We start from the raw sequence: 17,500 nt of genomic DNA, 5'->3' as shown, positions 1-17,500 counted from the left end.
CTGTTTCTATGAGGCCCTTTTGGAGGATGCTTGTGTCGGCTGGAGAGTTGATTATGGCACCCAGTTTGCAGTCATCTGCGAACTTGGTCAGCCACAGTCCTTCCGTGTTGGCCTGTACCGAAATATATACCGAACAAGAGAGGTCCCAGGACTGAGCCTTGTGGGACGCCACTTGTAACTGGTTTGGAGTCTGACATGGCTCCAGCAATTCTAACCATGTGGGTTCTGTCCTTGAGCCAGTTTGCAACCCATCTAGTGACATAGGGGTTTATATTTAAGCTGGTGAGCTTATCTATAATGCCCGAGTGGGGTATTGTATTAAAGGCTTTTGCGAGGTCCAGGGAGGCTGTGTGGACCACCTCAATGGCCTTGGTGACAGTTTCAAAGAAATTGACCAGGTTTAAGAGGCAGGATCTGCCCTTAACAAAGCCAAACTGGGTAGGATCCAGTGCCTGTAGGTCCCCAATATCTTTATTTATGAGGTCCATGATGATCCTTTCCATAGCTTTGCAGAACAAGCTAGTCAGGCTTATGGGGCGATAGTTTCCAGGATCCGTTGAGGCACCACCTTTGTGGAGAGGGACCACTGTTGCTGTACACCACTCTTTGGATACATATCCTGTAGTAAGGCTAAGATTGAACACTAGTTTTATGTTTGGGTTTCGCTCTTCTTGGAGTGCATGTAGGATGCAGCCTGGAACACCATCTGGTCCCATTGATGCTGTGTTTTTTGCTTTGGAGATACCTGAGCATCTGAGATGTCAGGGGGGCAGCACTCTGTTGGGATAGATATTTGCCCTTTTGGTGGGGGGGGAGAAGTTTGCACTGAACCTGTCAGCTAGGATGTTGGCAATGTCTGTGGGCTCGGTGTATTTTTTGTCATTTTGGACTAATTCTGAGCATATCTGGGAATTCCCACCCAGGTTCCTAACATAACTAAAGAAAGCCTTGTGATTATCCTTAGTGTCCTGTGCAATTTTTCTCTCGAAGCTGGCCATAGACGATTTTATGAGTGCCTGTAGTTTTTTGCGAATACTGATCAGAGATGCCTTCCCTTTTTGGGATTTTGCTCTATCATATAGTAGCTTCCTCCTTCTATTGTATAGTTTGTTTATGGCTGGGGTCCACCAGACAGGACATCTGCCTTTGGAGGATTGGGTCTTGGTTTTATTTGCGATTGCATGATCCATACATTCCTGAAGGTGTTCATAGAATGCATTTATAAAGGATTCTGTGGTCTGGGCCGTGTTTTCCACAGGCCCAGGGTCTTTGAAGGATTTTGCCTTGGTTTTGAGGTGTGTGAAATTTGCTTTAGAGAAGTTTTTCACTGTGGTTTTCTGGGCAGGGGGTGGGGTCGGGATGTGAATATCCAGTGAGATTAGTTTATGGTCTGATTTTACCAGTGAGGGATACACTTCTGGTCTGGAGCATAGTGTCCCCATGTTGGTGATGATCAGGTCCAGTATGTTTTCTCCACTTGTGGGAGTGGTAACAAGTGGTTCCATAGCATTTGAGTTTATAAATTCTAGGAACCTTTGGGCTAGGGTGTTCTATGTTTGGGTAGTTGAAGTCACCCAATATAATGGTGTTTGGAGAGACCTTCATATTTTCCAGTATTCTCAGGAAGGCCGAGTGGGGTTCATGTGTTTGGGAGGGTGGTCTGCAGCAGGCTATAAACTGGAAGGCAGTTTTACCCACAGTTAGTTGCACATGGATAGTCTCTGATGCTTCGTGCTGTGCCACCAACCTGGAGGTGTGGGTATCTTTGACGAATATTGATACTCCCTCCTTTGTGGTTTGGTCCAAGTTTTGGAAAAGCATGGTATGAGGTATAATCCGGTAGTGCTGGGGTGCTCTCAGGAGCCTTGAACCAGGTTTCTGTTACTGCACAGTTATCGATGTTCTCCATGCTAAGGAGAGTTTCGAGTGCATGCATCTTGAGGTTTAGACTTCTGAGTAGCATTACTCTTAGTTTCTTATCCCTTGTGATACCTATGGTGGTGGGTTTGTCTTTGAGCCTTGCCTAAAAAGGCACTATGGGGGTAGCAAGAGCCTTTGCCAATATCCGAAAGCCCAGGGTGACAGGTGCAGCATCGTGGCTTGTCGGCATGTCATCCCAGGCTGACAAGCATTGTATCCCCTTTGAATGACACCAACACTTAAGCCAATTGTTGAAATTGATCATCATGTCTTCATATTGTGGCATCATTCTTGGTGAGGGTAAGATGCTACTCAAGGTCAGGGTCATACCGGCCTGGGCTACATGCTCAAAGAGCTCCTCTATGTCTCTTTTCATGTAGTCCAGGGAGGGGTCATTCACACCAGCATGGACAATGACTGAGTCATATTTGTACTTGCCTTGGAGTGACCTGAGTGCTTGTGTTATGTGGCAGATCCTAGCACCCGACAGACAGCTCACAGTGACCTTCTTCTTGTTCAGCCTGGTGAGCGGGACGTCAGTGTGCCTGACGATAGAGTCACCTATTACAAGTGTATCAGGTGTGTTGTTTAGCCTTAAGGGCTGTGACTGTTCAGCACACTGGCTTTGTGAGCTATGTGTTGCACGTGTTTTGTTTTGGGGTAGTGGTTGCTTGGGTGTCTGCTTTGGAGGGCTCTGCTGCTTAGGCAGATTTTTATTTAGAGCCTCCGAGTATGTTTTTGTGTGTTTATGTGTTTGGTTTGTTGTCGTGGTAGGTCTATGTGAGACTGGAATTGTAGTGAGTGTGGTTTCCTTCTCCTCCTGACTGGTTATGCCAGCACTGAGTTTAGAGAGCTTAGCCTCCAGTTTGGCTATATGGTTGCATCTCTCACATGTGTTGGAATTTGTTGGGAGGAGGAGAGGGTTGTCTGTGTACATGAGGCAGTTGTAACATTGCCTCAGGATTCCCAGATTCACCAGCTGGACCAGAGAGGAGATTGATAACTGACCTTTGGACATGCTAGAATAGTATTGGGAATTCCTTTATAATTGAAAAAAGGGCCAGTGGGGAACAAGGTACTCAAGGGGAGTTTGTGAGGGTGTAGTGCTTTTAATTTTTTAGAGCTGACTTATATAATTGCTTTAGTGAGCAAGTGCCAGGTAACTTAAATGCAATGTGTTACAGGTAACTTAAATGCAAAAATGACAGACAGTAACTTTCTTTCAAGTGAAACAAGGAAATAAGTACAGTAAGCAATGCAGATATAACTAGGGATCCACAGAAGTGCTAAAAGGCTGCATTTTAGGTGGAATTAGCGTTTCAGTGAAATAAACAAACAACAAGCATACAAACAAAGCTAGATTCAGCAGGCCTGGATCTAGTCTATGCTACAGCAAACAAGGTGTACCAATTTCAGTAAGAAGCAGTTCAAATATGCAGGCACTATAAGCCTTTAACCAGAAATTCCCAGCTCAGAAGGACAGAGTCCAGCCTCTCCTCCCACAAGAGTGCAGAACACGAACCCTCTTAATGTAAAATAACTGGCCTCAAGCCCAAGTGCTTAAACCAGAATTAATACACTTTTAGAATAACAGACACTGAGCCCTCAATCAGCAGTTCCCAACTTAGAAGGATGTAAGCTACCTGTTCTGCCACTACAGTGCAGACCACAAACCTTCTTAATGTAAAACTGGTCTGAAGCCCAGGTGCTTAAACTAAAAGGCTTAGAATGAGTTACACCAAGCAGTAGTAAATACAATTGAGTACTTTTAAGATGACGCAAAGGCAAAATAAAGTAGGAAAAACACAAATACAGTAAAAGCAGATAATTTTTTTTTTTTTTGTGGAAAGAGAGAAAGGGAAGAGAGAAAGCTGATTGGCCTTCTCAAATGCTCTCCCTGTACTGGGTAGAATGAGGTAATGACACTAGACTGGGAGGAGGGTCCCAGATCAAATTTACATTAGGGCCGGGCAACTGCAGAAATGTTACTCACAGCTGAAAAGCAGCAGTGAGCCTTTAAATGAAAGTTTTAAACAGCTAAAGGAGCCACTAGAAAAAAAGAGTTTAACTGCAACAAGTTATCATAAACAAACAACCCAACAGATGCTTAATAAGAGTGGACAATTTCCAGTTAATACCTCACACACAGTGAAACTAGCTAGAAAAAATACACAGTACACAAAGTGCTATAAACAACAAAGAAATAAAGAACAAAATAAACAAAAAACAGGATACTTAATGTTATATATTATAGCTCCGAGTTTGCTGAGTGTCATTCCTTCGATTAGCTCACTGTAAAATGGCAGAACACTCACAACTGAGCTTCTTAGGTAACAGAAAGTTGAAACCTGAGGCAGCTTTTAAGAAAGAAATCTCAAAAGAACCAATGAGGTGCTTAGTCTAAGCTGTAGTACAGGAGACCTCAGTCAGCCAATGACCTCAAACAATTCTCTCACTGAAATGCCTGATGGCTTTGTCTAAAACAAGATGTCCCTGAATTATGTGCTCAGACACACAGCCTCCACAAACACTAGGCCCAAATACAAGCCTGAATATGGAAATGCTACAAATATCCCCACTACTTAGAACAAACTGCAGAAATGTTACTCACAGCTGAAAAGCAGCAGTGAGCCTTTAAATGAAAGTTTTAAACAGCTAAAGGAGCCACTAGAAAAAAGAGTTTAACTGCAACAAGTTATCATAAACAAACAACCTAACAGATGCTTAATAAGAGTGGACAATTTCCAGTTAATACCTCACACACAGTGAAACTAGCTAGAAAAAATACACAGTACACAAAGTGCTATAAAGAACAATGAAATAAAGAACAAAATAAACAAAAAACAGGATACTTAATGTTATATATTATAGCTCCGAGTTTGCTGAATGTCCTTCCTTTGATTAGCTCACTGTAAAGTCCCTTGAGATAAAGAGGCAGCATCAGAACTTAGGTAAAGTTGAAGTATAAGTCTGAGACAAAATTCAAACTGGAGATCAATCACATTAAAAGAAAAAATCACCAGTAATAGCAGATTTATGTGCATCTAACAATTTGGACTGAAATTGAATGTCAGTAGGAAGCACATCCCGTATGTATCTTGGGGTTTTTATCAGTTTGTCGAAACTTCAGCAGTTCGAACACCATATGTTCGAACTGTGAAGTTCAAAAATTGATTATCACGAAGCCGTGGAACACCAAATTCTTTTCCAGGGAAAGAATTTGGTGGGCCATTTCTGTGGATTCGCAATTTTCAGCACTGTGGTGGAAAGTTATGGGTTGGGTTCAGGTAAGTGCACGATTGTGTGGACGTTAGGGTTAGGGCACGGGTTAGATGAGTTGGGGTTAGGGCATGGGTGAGGTAGGTTTGCGATAGTGACAGACTTTAGGGTTAGGGTGGGATTGGTGAGTTAGGGTTAGGGCACAGGTCAGGTGAGTGTGCGATAGTGACGGACCTTAGGGTTAGGGTTTGGGTTAAGGTAAGTGGATAGATAGTAGTGTATGTACTGTTTAGTGTAGGGTTAGATGCAGGATTTTAAGTGTATGTGTGTGAATTGCTGTTTTTTTTTTTGGTGTGCTTGTGTTGTGTGTGTGTTTCTTGGAACAGCAATTATATTCCCTGGGAAAAAAATCGCTGTTCTAAGCCTTCGATGATTTTGCACTTCGAGGTTATAAGTTCGAACATATGGTGTTCGGACTTCTGCCATTTTGGCGAAGTGATATAGATCCTGTATATTGTTTTAATCAACACAGTCAAATATCTACAAGTTATATGTCCAAATAATTTAAGGGCACTAATACGCAATATTCAGTTGAACTAATGAAAGCACAACTCAAAGTCAAATCTAATATATCTCATAAGAGGGCCTGTAGGCAACCCACATGGAATTACAAGACTTCTACTATGGAGAAATACAACCTATAATAAACTGGATTACAGACACAAATTAAATGGTTTGAAAGCATCCTGAATTAGTATACAATGTTTATTTATAAGCAAACACTGTGGTGCAAGTTACAGAGTTCAGAAAAAGGAGTTAGAGTTTGGTCGGTATGAAAATAAAATCCGTACTGCAAAAATAACATGACAATATCTTTCCATTTTAAAGATCAAATGAATGCCACATAAACTACATAGGGTATTGTGATGATTGGGGAGAAATGGGTGAAGGCTGCCAGCCTAGTCAAATAGAATTTGATATATAATTCTGGCATTTGTAAAATAAATGCAAAATGCAGGCATGTTTTCTTGAATGTAAAAGAATACTGTGAAATGCGGAACTGCAAAATATGTGACAACATTGCACTGTACTGGCCCAGTGAAGCATGTTGTGACCCTTTCATATTAGAATTTGGCTTCAGTGTATCTGGATGAAGGTTTCATGCCCATTGTTTTAAGGCTAAAGTTTATGACCAGAATTTACATGTGGAAGATGCTTTATTGCTCTAGTTTCTGCAAGAGTCAGTATGAGAAATGCCTTGCATTGTTGTAAGTTTCTGAGCAGGTGTTAGATTACTAAATAATTCAGTTTGTGTACTGAGAACTCAGACCAGGTGTTAAGATGATGCAATATGAATACTGGGAAAACCTGTCAAAAATTATATAATTTGGGAGGGCCTTAGAGACATGTTTGTTAGTAATGTTTAAATACTATTTCTCACAACAGACTGTAAGCATTTTGACTTTGGACATCTAACTCAGCACTTTGCCTTATGCTCACATGTAAGTTTCTAGCACTGTGATTTTTTGTAGGAATAGTTAAAGGTAATAAAGATTAATTAAGTATTTTTCATTGAAATCAGACCCATCCTACTGTATTATTTTAAGTTTCTGTGTGATCTCTGAACTCTTAGAGATCTCTGTGGTGTAGAAGTTTTGTCTTGTTTTTTTAATTATTTATTATTAAATATTTTTTTAAAACCTTCTACCTGTGGCTGGTTTGTGTAGAGATAAGCTCTAGAGTACATTGCATATTTATAGATGTTATTGTAATAGGCCACTCTAAAGTAAGCCTTGACTGTTACTCACATTACCATTGGATAATAATATTGCACAGTAATAATTGGACACCCTTTTAAGGGCCTTTTAGTAGCTGATATTATTAGCTGGGTGGTGACAGTAATTACTACTGTATAGTCTGGGTAAAGGCACAGCTGGAGACTCTGTGTCAGCCTTTCTCAGGAGTGTCTGTGAAGTTGTATAAATACTTATCTCAAAGTGTGTGTGTGGTGTGTCAGTTACTTGGCAAGGACATGAAGCACTGGTTGGACAGAGAGGGTACTGGAGGTTTTAGCCTGCCCAGCTAGGCTGAGATATGGACTCTATAGCTGTGCCAGTGGGGAGTCTTATTGGGGACCTGGTGAGCAAGGGAGCAACCAACCCCAGACTGACTGTGATCTCTGTGTGCACTTAAGGGAAATTGTACTTTATTGTGTGTATTAGATATCCCTTCCTCTCTTCTATGAGACGACCTCCCTGGTGTTAGAGGTGAGGACTGAGGCTCCTTGATTGCTGGTCCAGGGCATGGTCGTCACAAGTGTTTGGCAGTGGTGGGATCTATTTAACATACTAATTGGCTTGTAGTGGTGTGGGTAGAGCAAATTCCTGTAGATTATGTACAGTGATCTCTAAAATTGTTTTGTACTCTAAAACAGCCACACAGTGTATACTCAGAGTTCAGATCACAATTGTTTTATTTCTTTTGTTAGCTTAGTGTTAGTTGGGGTGAGCAGGCAACATGTCAGCAGAAGAGTACGGAAAGCTGACATGGAGCCAGCTGGCGGAGATGTGCCAGGCTAGGGGACTGGTGCATGGAAACCTGAATAAAGCAGACCTGATTGCAGCCTTGTTTACAGCTGCATCAGAAAACAGCAGCCTGGAGGACAATCAGACTGACAGTGGAGATACAATATCCTCAGAGAATGGACAGCTCCACCTTTCTACAGTGGACTTAAAAATCCAGCTGGAGCTAAAGAGATGAGTTGGAGGCCAGCCATATGGAACTAGAAGCAGCCGATAAAATGAGGAGTCTACAAGCTGAGGAAAATGAATGGCAGGGGAGGCATGAGAAGGAAATGCTGACTCTTCTCCAGAGTCATGGAGGTAATAGGGAAGGGAGTAACCAGACCCTAGAAGCACAAAAGGTCAGTAAATTTCTTCCACAGTTTAAAGAGGGAGAAAATTTTGATATCTTCTTTCATATGTTTGAGTGGGTATGTAAACAGTATGAAGTTGACCAAAGGCTCTGGTTACAGTTCCTGACCCCCTTACTCCATGATAAAGCTGTAACTTCTTTAGAAAAAATGCATGTCACTGACTGTTTTGATTATACTGCTGTAAAAAGACACTTGTTGGAATGTTTTAAGCTAACCCCTGAAATTTATAGGAAAATGTTTTGTGAGCATAGACGCAAGGCAGATGAAAATGTATGTGAATATGTTGCTGAACTGAGCACTTGTTTTCATAGCTGGGTTAGTGGATGTTAGGTCACCACTTTTGAAGGGCTGGCAGACCTTTTAGTAAGGGAACAAGCCCTTAGCACTTTGCCTGAGGACAAGAGGATCTGGTTAGCTGATAGACAATGTGCTACTTTAGAGGATTTGGGGAAGTAGGGAGACCTATACCTAGCAAGCAGGGCAGCCCTGCAAGGGAAAGGGACCCCCAGTACTGCTCATTGGACTAAAGGAACCCATGGTGGGAAGCACAGACTGCCCCAACAGAATCTGCCAGTAGCAGGGGAAGCCACTAGTAAAGGTACACGTCCAGGAGCTAGGGTTAAATGTTTTGAATGCAACCAGTGGGGCCATGTGGCATACAGATGTCCATGGAGGCAAGGTGGGGAACCAAAGGTGAGGGAGCCAGTAAGTGGGAAAGACAAAATGCCAACAGTGGGTTGTCTTGAGACAACAGGGGTATGGAACTACCATCCTGCAGATGTCCTGAGAGGGAAGGATTTGGAAGATGCAGTACTATGTACTTATGCTGTTACATGCAGTGAGGCTAGGAAACAAGCATGTGGGTCTGGTAGTCTGGGGAGACCCAGACATACTGCACACTTGCAGCCAGGACTGCTGAGGTGGTCACTTCAGGGAGTGAGCTACGCTGTAGCAGTGAGACTGAATGTGAGCCACAGCTGCTTTTGGGTACTGATGTTCCCTTGGACAGAGTAACTGCAAAGGTAGAGGTGTGCAGTAGTACCCAGGCTGACAGTGAGGCACCACTGTGAGAGAGTGCCATACTTCCTGTGGAAGGGGAGCTGGGAAGGGTTACAAGGAGAGACTTGAGACAGACTCAGCTCTCAGACCCTACATTGCAAGGCCTAAGGCAAGTAGCTAGGGATGCACCTGATTCTCAAGGGAAGGGGGAATCTATATACTGGAACAAAGGGTTACTGTGCAGAGAGTGGACCCCTAAGGGAGGGCTAGAAGGTGAGAGAGAGTACAGCAGTTGGTAGTGCCTAAAGCTTACCATCTGGAACTTTTAGCCATAACCCATGAAATTCCCTTTGCAAGTCATATGGGCATAAAATTTACAAAGAGGCGTATTATGCAAAACTTCTGTTGGCCTTGAATTTCCAGAGATGTAATAGGGTACTGCAGGACCTGTGAGCAGTGCCAAAAGGTAGGCGAGACAAGGTGAGAGCTCCTTTGATGTCTTTGCTTGTGGTTGAGGAGCCATTTCAGAGGGTAGCTATGGATATTGTGGGTCCTCTGAGTACCCCAAGTTCCACTGGGAAAAAGTATATCCTAGTGATTGTAAATTATGCTACACAATACTCTCAAGCAGTGGCTTTGTCCTCCATCGAGGCCGAGAAGGTGGCAAATGCTTTGCTAGAGATTTTCAGCGGGGTAGGTTTCCCAAAGGAAATCCTGTCTGCCAAAGGTGCCAATTTTATGTCAGACCTGCTGGCCTGTCTGTGGAAGCCCTGTGAGGTGAAGCACAGGAAGACCACCCCCTACCATCCCCAGACTAATGGTCTTGTTGAGAGGTTAAACTCTACAATCAAGTCCATGCTATGGGCATTTGCAGATCAGTTTAAAAGGGGGTGGGACAAATATCTGCATATTTGCCCCATCTGTTGTTTGCTTACAGAGAGGTCCCCCAGGAATCCAAAGTTTTTTCACCCTTTGAGTTGCTGTTTAGGCATAGGGTGAGGGGACCTCTAGATTTAATTCGATATGAGTGGGAAGGTGAGTGTGTGTCTCACAAGGAGTCTGTTGTAGCATATGTCCTGTACCTCAGGACAATACTCAGGGAACTCATGGGCCTGGCCCAGGAGAACCTGGCAGAAGCCCAAAAACAGAAAAAGATGTGGTATGACAGGAATGCTCGAGCTAGGGAATATGCTGTGGGGCAGCAGGTAATGGTTCTCATTCCTGTCAGACACAGCAAGTTGCAAGCAGCTTGGGAGAGAGCCTACAAGGTGGTAAGAAAGGTAAGTGATGTTTACTACATGGTGGAACTGCTAAGCAGAAGGCAGGGACACAAATTGTACCATGTTAACATGATGAAACCTTACCATCATAGGGAGGCCCTTGTGCTGAGCATTTGCAGTGGATTGCAGGATGAATCTGAGAGAGATCTTGTGACTGATCTCCTCAGTGAGGCTCAGGCTGACACCTCGGTAGAAGGGGTAGCAATGTCCCAGCAGCTATCTCCTACCCAGGTTCAAGAAATCCAAGCAGTGTTGTAGGGGTTTGGGGGCATGTTCATCGGGAAACCAGGGAACACCCACCTGGTGCAGCACCAGGTGGATAGAGGACCCCAAAGGCCTTATAGACAGGCCCCTTACAGGGTACCTGAGAGAGTCAAACAGACTCTGAGGGAAGAGGTACAGGAGATGTTGGAACTAGGGATGATTCAATAATCCAACATTCCCTGGGCCTCACCAGTGGTGCTGGTGCCAAAGAAGGATGGCAACATCAGGTTCTGTGTGGATTACAGGAAATTAAATAGTTACACAGAGGCAGATGCTTACCCCATGCCTATGACAGATGAGGCCCTAGAGCAGCTGGGTGGGGATAAGTATCTTACAACCATTGATCTTACTAAGGGTTACTGGCAGGTGCCCTTGACTCCCAGTGCTAGAGAGAAGTCAGCCTTTGTGACTCCTATTGACTTGTATGAGTTCAAAAATATGTCCTTTGGAATGAAGAATGCCCCAGTGGCATTCCAGAGGCTGGTAGATCATATCTTAGCAGGAGCAGGAGGGTTTGCCCTTGCTTACATGGATGATATTGCTATCTACAGCCATCCCTGGCAAGAGCACCTTCAGCATGTCAGGAAAGTGCTGGGCAGACTACAGAGGGCAGGGTTGACCATTAAGCCAAGCAAATGTCAAGTGGGTATGGCAGAGGTCTCCTACCTAGGACATAGAGTGGGGAGTGGTAAGATAAGGTCAGTACCTGCTAAAGTGGAAGCTATTCAGGCATGGCCTACACCTGTTACCAAAAAGCAGGTGAGGGCATTCTTAGGGACAGCAGGGTACTACAGAAAGTTTTTCCACAATTATAGTACCATAGCTGCTCCCCTCACAGACCTGAGAAGGAAGAACAGGCCAGATAAGGTAGTATGGACCCCAGCATGTGAGCAGGCATTTCAGAAGCTTAAGGAAGCTTTGGGAGGCCCCCCTGTGTTAGCCAGTCCAGACTATAGCAAATAATTTGTTGTGCAGGTGGATGCTTCAAACTATGGGGTAGTGGCTGTACTTAGCCATATTTCATCAGAGGGAGAAGAGCACCCAGTGGTCAATCTCCATCGTAAGCTCCAACCCAGGGAGGAATGCTATGCAGTGGTAGAAAATGAATATCTAGCCATAGTGTGGGCACTACAAAGACTTCAGCCTTATTTGTATGGAAGAAAATTCACTGTGATGACAGATCACAACCCCCTAACATAGTTAAACAGAGCCAGTCAGCAAAATGCCAAATTGCTAAGATGGAGCCTGGGGTTGCAAGCATATGATATGTCAGTGCAGTACCATAGTGGGAATAGCAATGCCAATGCAGATGGGTTTTCAAGACAGGGAATGGGTTGAGGTACACCCAGATAGACCTGACACTCTCGAATAATGTTTCTCAAGGGGCACTTGAAAAACTTGCTGAGTTTCCTAGGGGAAAAGAGATGTGATGATTGGGGAGAGATGGGCGAAGGCTGCCAGCCTAGTCAAATAGAATTTGATATATAATTCTGGTGTTTATAAATAAATATAAAATACAAGCATGCTTTCTTGTATGTAAAAGAATACTGTGAAATGTGGAACTGCAAAATATGTGACAACATTGCACTCTACTGGCCCAGTGAAGCATGTTTTGACCCTTTCATATTAGAATTTGGCTCCACTTCATCTGGAAGAAGGTTTCATGCCCATTGTTTTAAGGCTAAAGCTTATGACCAGAATTTACATATGGAAGGTGCTTTATTGCTCTAGTTTCTGCTAGAGTGTATATGTGAAAAGCCTTGTATTATAAGTTTCTGAGCCGGTGTTAGATTGCTAAATATTGCAGTTTGTGGCCTGAGAACTCAGACCAGGTGTTAAGATGATGCAATATGAATACTGGGAAAACCTAAGTGTCAAAAAGTATGTAATTTGGGAGGGCCTTAGAGACATGTTTGTTAGTAATGTTTAAATACTATTTCTCTCAAAAGACTGTAAGCATTTTGACTTTGGACATCTAACTCAGCCCTTTGCCTTATGCTCACATGTAAGTTTCTAGCACTGTGATTTCTTGTAGGAATAGTTAAAGCTAGTAAATATTAATTAGGTATTTTTCTTTGAAATCAGACCTGTCCTACTGTATTATTTTAAGTTTCTGTGCGATCTCTGAACTCTTAGATATCTCTGTGGTGTAGTAGTTTTGTCTTGTGTTTTAATTATTTATTATTAAATATTTTTCAAAACCTTCTACCTGTGGCTGGTTTGTGTAGAGATAAGCTCTAGAGTACATTGCATATTTATACAGGTTATTGTAACAGGCCACTGTAAAGTAAGACTTGACTGTTAGTCATACTACCATTGGATTATAATATTGCACAGTAATAATTGGAAACCCTTTTAAGGGCCTTTTAGTAGCTGATATTATTAGCTGGGTGGTGGCAGACATTACTACCGTATGATCTGGGTAAAGGGGCACAGCTGGAGAATCTGTGCCAGCCTTTCCCAGGAGTGTCTGTGAAGTTGTATAAATACTTATCACAAAGTGTGTGTGTGCTGTGTCAGCTACTTGGCAGGGACACGAAACACTGGTTGGACAGAGGGGGGTACTGAAGGTTTTAGCTTGTCCAGCTAGGCTGAGATCTGGACCCTATAGCTGTGCCAGTGGGGAGACTTATTGGGGACTTGGTGAGCAATGGAACAACCAGCCCCAGACTGACTGTAATCTCTGTGTGCACTTAAGGGAAATTGCACTTTTCTGTGTGTATTAGATATCCTTTCCTCTCTTCTATGAGATGACCTCCCTGGTATTAGTGGTGAGGATTGAGGCTCCTTGATTGCTGGGCCAGGGCACGGTTGTCACAGGTATAAAAAGATTTATACAAAGTTTGAACATAAAATATTTTTTATCAAATAAGTGAGAGGCAGAATGTGGATGTCGGAGATAGAGAAGTACTGTTGGTTCATAATTCTCAAAAATGAAGTTTTCTCAGTGCACGTTCAGAAATTTGCATCAGGAAACAGGACATAGAGTCAATTCAGTAATGCAGGCAGAACAAAACATTTCAACATAAAATTGGATGTCTCAGAAATGTCAGGAAACTTAAAAATCCTTTCCTCCAGATAAGGACATATACATTTTTCCTTTCCTTTATTCTCCTGAAAAGTGAATGCAACATTTTGCTTAGCACATAAGTATGAAAGCAGAGGAATAAAAAATTACACTAGCAGGGGTTTGAAGGAGGAAAGGGGTTTACAATATTGAAGCTGCAGAAAATAGTGATGGAAATAGCCTCCTCATACAATAAGTATGTAAAAGTTTGGCACAGTTTGGAGAAAGGGAAAACAGAAAGTAGGAAATGTGAAACCAAGAAAAAACTATATGAATACAGGTTTGAGGGAGGGTAAGGACAAACAGGATCACGAACTAGTAACTCATCCAGAAAGACATGCCTTCAACAGTGGCAAGCTAATTTTGTCAGCTCATGCAGAAGAACCAAGCTTCTAAGTATCGTATTTGTGCAGGATGTCCAGAATTAACACAGGAATTATATCTGCATGTTGTTAGTCCTGATTCAATCTTCAGTTTTACACCTAGACAACAATGCTCACATGCTAAGACAGAGGTTGGGAGCCAGCCCAGCTACACACATCAGAAAACCTTTTATTGGAAAACTCCCAGACGTCTCTTTCAGCTCAGTTTTGCCTTTCTCTAAGTTACTTGGCATTTCTTAGGAGTCCTCTGAGTTAAGTGGTTCTCAGACTAGTTTGTGGATCTCATTTTAAAAATAATCTGAAACAAGGCAGTGAAACTCATTTATTTGTTTAATTCAGAGTGGTTCTGTTGTAATTTGTGAAGTTCAGCAGCAGCCAGGTGGACTCCTCAGCTCAGCTACTGCAACTGAAAAATTTTTATTTTGTGATTCTGATTTCAAACATGTCTAAGCAGATGTCTTCTGTGTGTGTGTGTGTGTGTGTGTGTGTGTGTGTGTGTGTGTGTGTGTGTGTGTGTGTGTGTGTCTGTGTGTGTGTGTGTGTGTGTGTGTGTGTGTGTGTGTGTGTGTGTGTGTGTGTGTGTGTGTGTGTGTGTGTGTGTGTGTGTGTGTGTGTGTGTGTGAGTGTGTGTGTGTGTGTGTGTGTGTCTATGTGTGTGTGTGTGTTTGTAATGTGAACTTAATCCCCATGCTAGGTGTTTCCTAGCTAAAAGTTATTTTTTTAAAGGAACTCTCAAAACCAACCTTCTCAGAGGATGTTGTTAGTCCAGCAGAAGCTATGCCAGCCAGAGGTGATGGTTTTGAGTCCCACATGACAGCTAGTGCTTTCCTTTCATATTTTTTATTCCATAGAAGACAGTCACTCAGGCCATGGTACAAAAAGGTGACTTTGTTGAGCTATTACATCAACACCCAAGGAAGCATTGCAAGGTGGCAGGTAAACTGTGAGCAAAGAAAAGCACAGCACACGGGGATTACCAAGAAAAAAAATACGTAAATAAACACCTGCAAGCTCAAAGAGCTGTTTTTCATTGCATAAGTGCTTCACATGTGAATTACTTTTTTCCCTTGTATATACGTCTGATACCAAATATTTTACATGCTGTAGCATTCTCCCAAAGTCATGATGGTAAATAAATTGCTGGCTGTCAAATTTGCCTATAGATGTGTGTGTGTGTGTGTGTGTGTGTGTGTGTGTGTGTGTGTGTGTGTGTGTGTGTGTGTGTGTGTGTGTGTGTGTGTGTGTGTGTGTGTGTGTGTGTGTGTGCACGTGTGTGTGTGCATGTGTGTGTGAGAGTACTGGCATCAGTTCCAAGACTGGTCCATGCCTTATACTTGCTGTTTTGCTGCAATAAGTTCTAGCTCCCTGCAGCCCTCAAAAGGGTAAAGCTGGTATTAAAATAAATGAAAGAATGAATGAAAAACAAGGTTCCATTTCTAATAACTAATGATACAGGAAGCTCAGCAAAGTCAGAATGTTTAAGCACACATCATGGATACTCTAGCCAGATTTCATATACAGGAGTCATAGCAATCCTATTTCTATGCAAAATATTGTTCTATAACAGAATATGCCACTTGCATTTAGAGCTGAGAAGATAAATGTAAAATTTTAGTTGATTCTGACTGCAGTGCCATCTCTTTGGCATAGGTTCATAGATTAGTACCAAGCTAACTGCCCTTGCAAGTCATTTTAAACTTAGCCAATTATCCCTTGTGAGACTCAAACACTGCACCTTGTGTTTGTAAGACAAACACTTTAACCATTAGGCCACACTATCAACCCAAATTAAGCTTACATGACTATTAAAATTACATAGGTTCATAGGTTCAAAGGTAGGTGCTAGGCTATTCACCCTGAGGCCTATACATGCCCAGCCAAAAAGGTACCCTGGCTTTTGCCACCCAAGAAAATTATTTTCCTGTGCCACTTTCGAGCAGAGCCACAGAGGTGATCCCCGGGGTGAATTTCCTATTTCCCATCCAATCATCGAGATTTTACTTGAAAAGTGCTAATGAGGAGCTTTGTTTGATATAGACAGGTAGTTTATTCCAAAGTATGGGAAGTGTCTGGGACAGGAATCTATTCCTCCTGCATGTTCTGTTTATTGTTGTGACAAGGCTTAGGTCCCTAGAGCATATAGCTCAGAGGCATTGGGATTTCTTTAAGTGGAGCATGTCCAACAGCTCTTGGTTTGACATAGCTTTGTATGTTAGGCAGAGATCACCTCTGAGTAGGCGATATGTGACGGAGTAAAGCTGGAGTTTTTTGAGACGGTCTGCGTAAGGCATCAGTTTGAGGCTGGTAATCCTCTTTGTGAGGTATTTCTGTGGCCCTTCCAGTTGTTGTAGATGTCTTGTGAGGTAAATACCAAAAGGGGCGTTGTACTCTATAATGGGTCTAATGAGTGATGAGAAGAGGGGAACAATGACCTCTTTTTTCCTGGAAGAGAAACCTTTTGTGATGAGGTGTACCACATAGAAGGATTTCCTGACTACTGTCAAAAATAGTCTGAAACAAGGCAGTGAAACTCATTTATTTGTTTAATTCAGAGTGGTTCTGTTGTAATTTGTGAAGTTCAGCAGCAGCCAGGTGGACTCCTCAACTGAGCTACTGCAACTGAATAATTTTTATTTTGTGCTTCTGATTTCAAACATGTCTAAGCAGATGTCTTCTGTGTGTGTGTGTGTGTGTGTGTGTGTGTGTGTGTGTGTGTGTGTGTGTGTGTGTGTGTGTGTGTGTGTGTTTGTAATGTGAACTTAATCCCCATGCTAGGTATTTCCTAGCTAAAAGTTAATATTTTTTAAAGGAACTCTCAAAACCAATCTTCTCAGAGGATGTTGTTAGTCCAGCAGAAGCTATGCCAGCCAGAGGTGATGGTTTTGAGTCCCCCATGACAGATAATGCTTTCCTTTCATATTTTTTATTCCATAGAAGACAGTCACTCAGGCCATGGTACAAAAAGGTGACTTTGTTGAGCTATTACATCAACACCTAAGGAAGCATTGCAAGGTGGCAGGTAAACTGTGAGCAAAGAAAAGCACAGCACACGGGGATTACCAAGAAAAAAAAATACGTAAATAAACACCTGCAAGCTCAAAGAGCTGTTTTTCATTGCATAAGTGCTTCACATGTAAATTACTTTTTTCCCTTGTATATGCTTCTGATATCAAATATTTTACATGCTGTAGCATTCTCCCAAAGTCATGATGGTAAATAAATTGCTGGCTGTCAAATTTGCCTGTAGATGTGTGTGTGTGTGTGTGTGTGTGTGTGTGTGTGTGTGTGTGTGTGTGTGTGTGTGTGTGTGTGTGTGTGTGTGTGTGCACGTGTGTGTGTGTGTGTGTGTGCATGTGTGTGTGAGAGTACTGGCATCAGTTCCAAGACTGGTCCATGCCTTATACTTGCTGTTTTGCTGCAATAAGTTCTAGCT

The 17,500-nt window shown here is 42.5% G+C and overlaps 1 protein-coding gene across 2 annotated transcripts in view; it reads left to right on the top strand.

The window, feature by feature from the left end:
* The window catches only part of LOC122793519 (cystine/glutamate transporter-like), an 860,650-nt gene that overhangs the window by 786,760 nt on the left and 56,390 nt on the right, over positions 1–17,500 (top strand). The gene's annotated exons all lie outside the window — the stretch shown is intronic.

The sequence above is a fragment of the Protopterus annectens genome, chromosome 2.part0, assembly GCF_019279795.1.
Source record: "Protopterus annectens isolate FY-2018-M chromosome 2.part0, PAN1.0, whole genome shotgun sequence".
NCBI lineage: Eukaryota > Metazoa > Chordata > Ceratodontiformes > Protopteridae > Protopterus > Protopterus annectens.
Note: the sequence above shows the minus strand (reverse complement) of the source record. Positions and strands in the feature narration are given on the sequence as shown.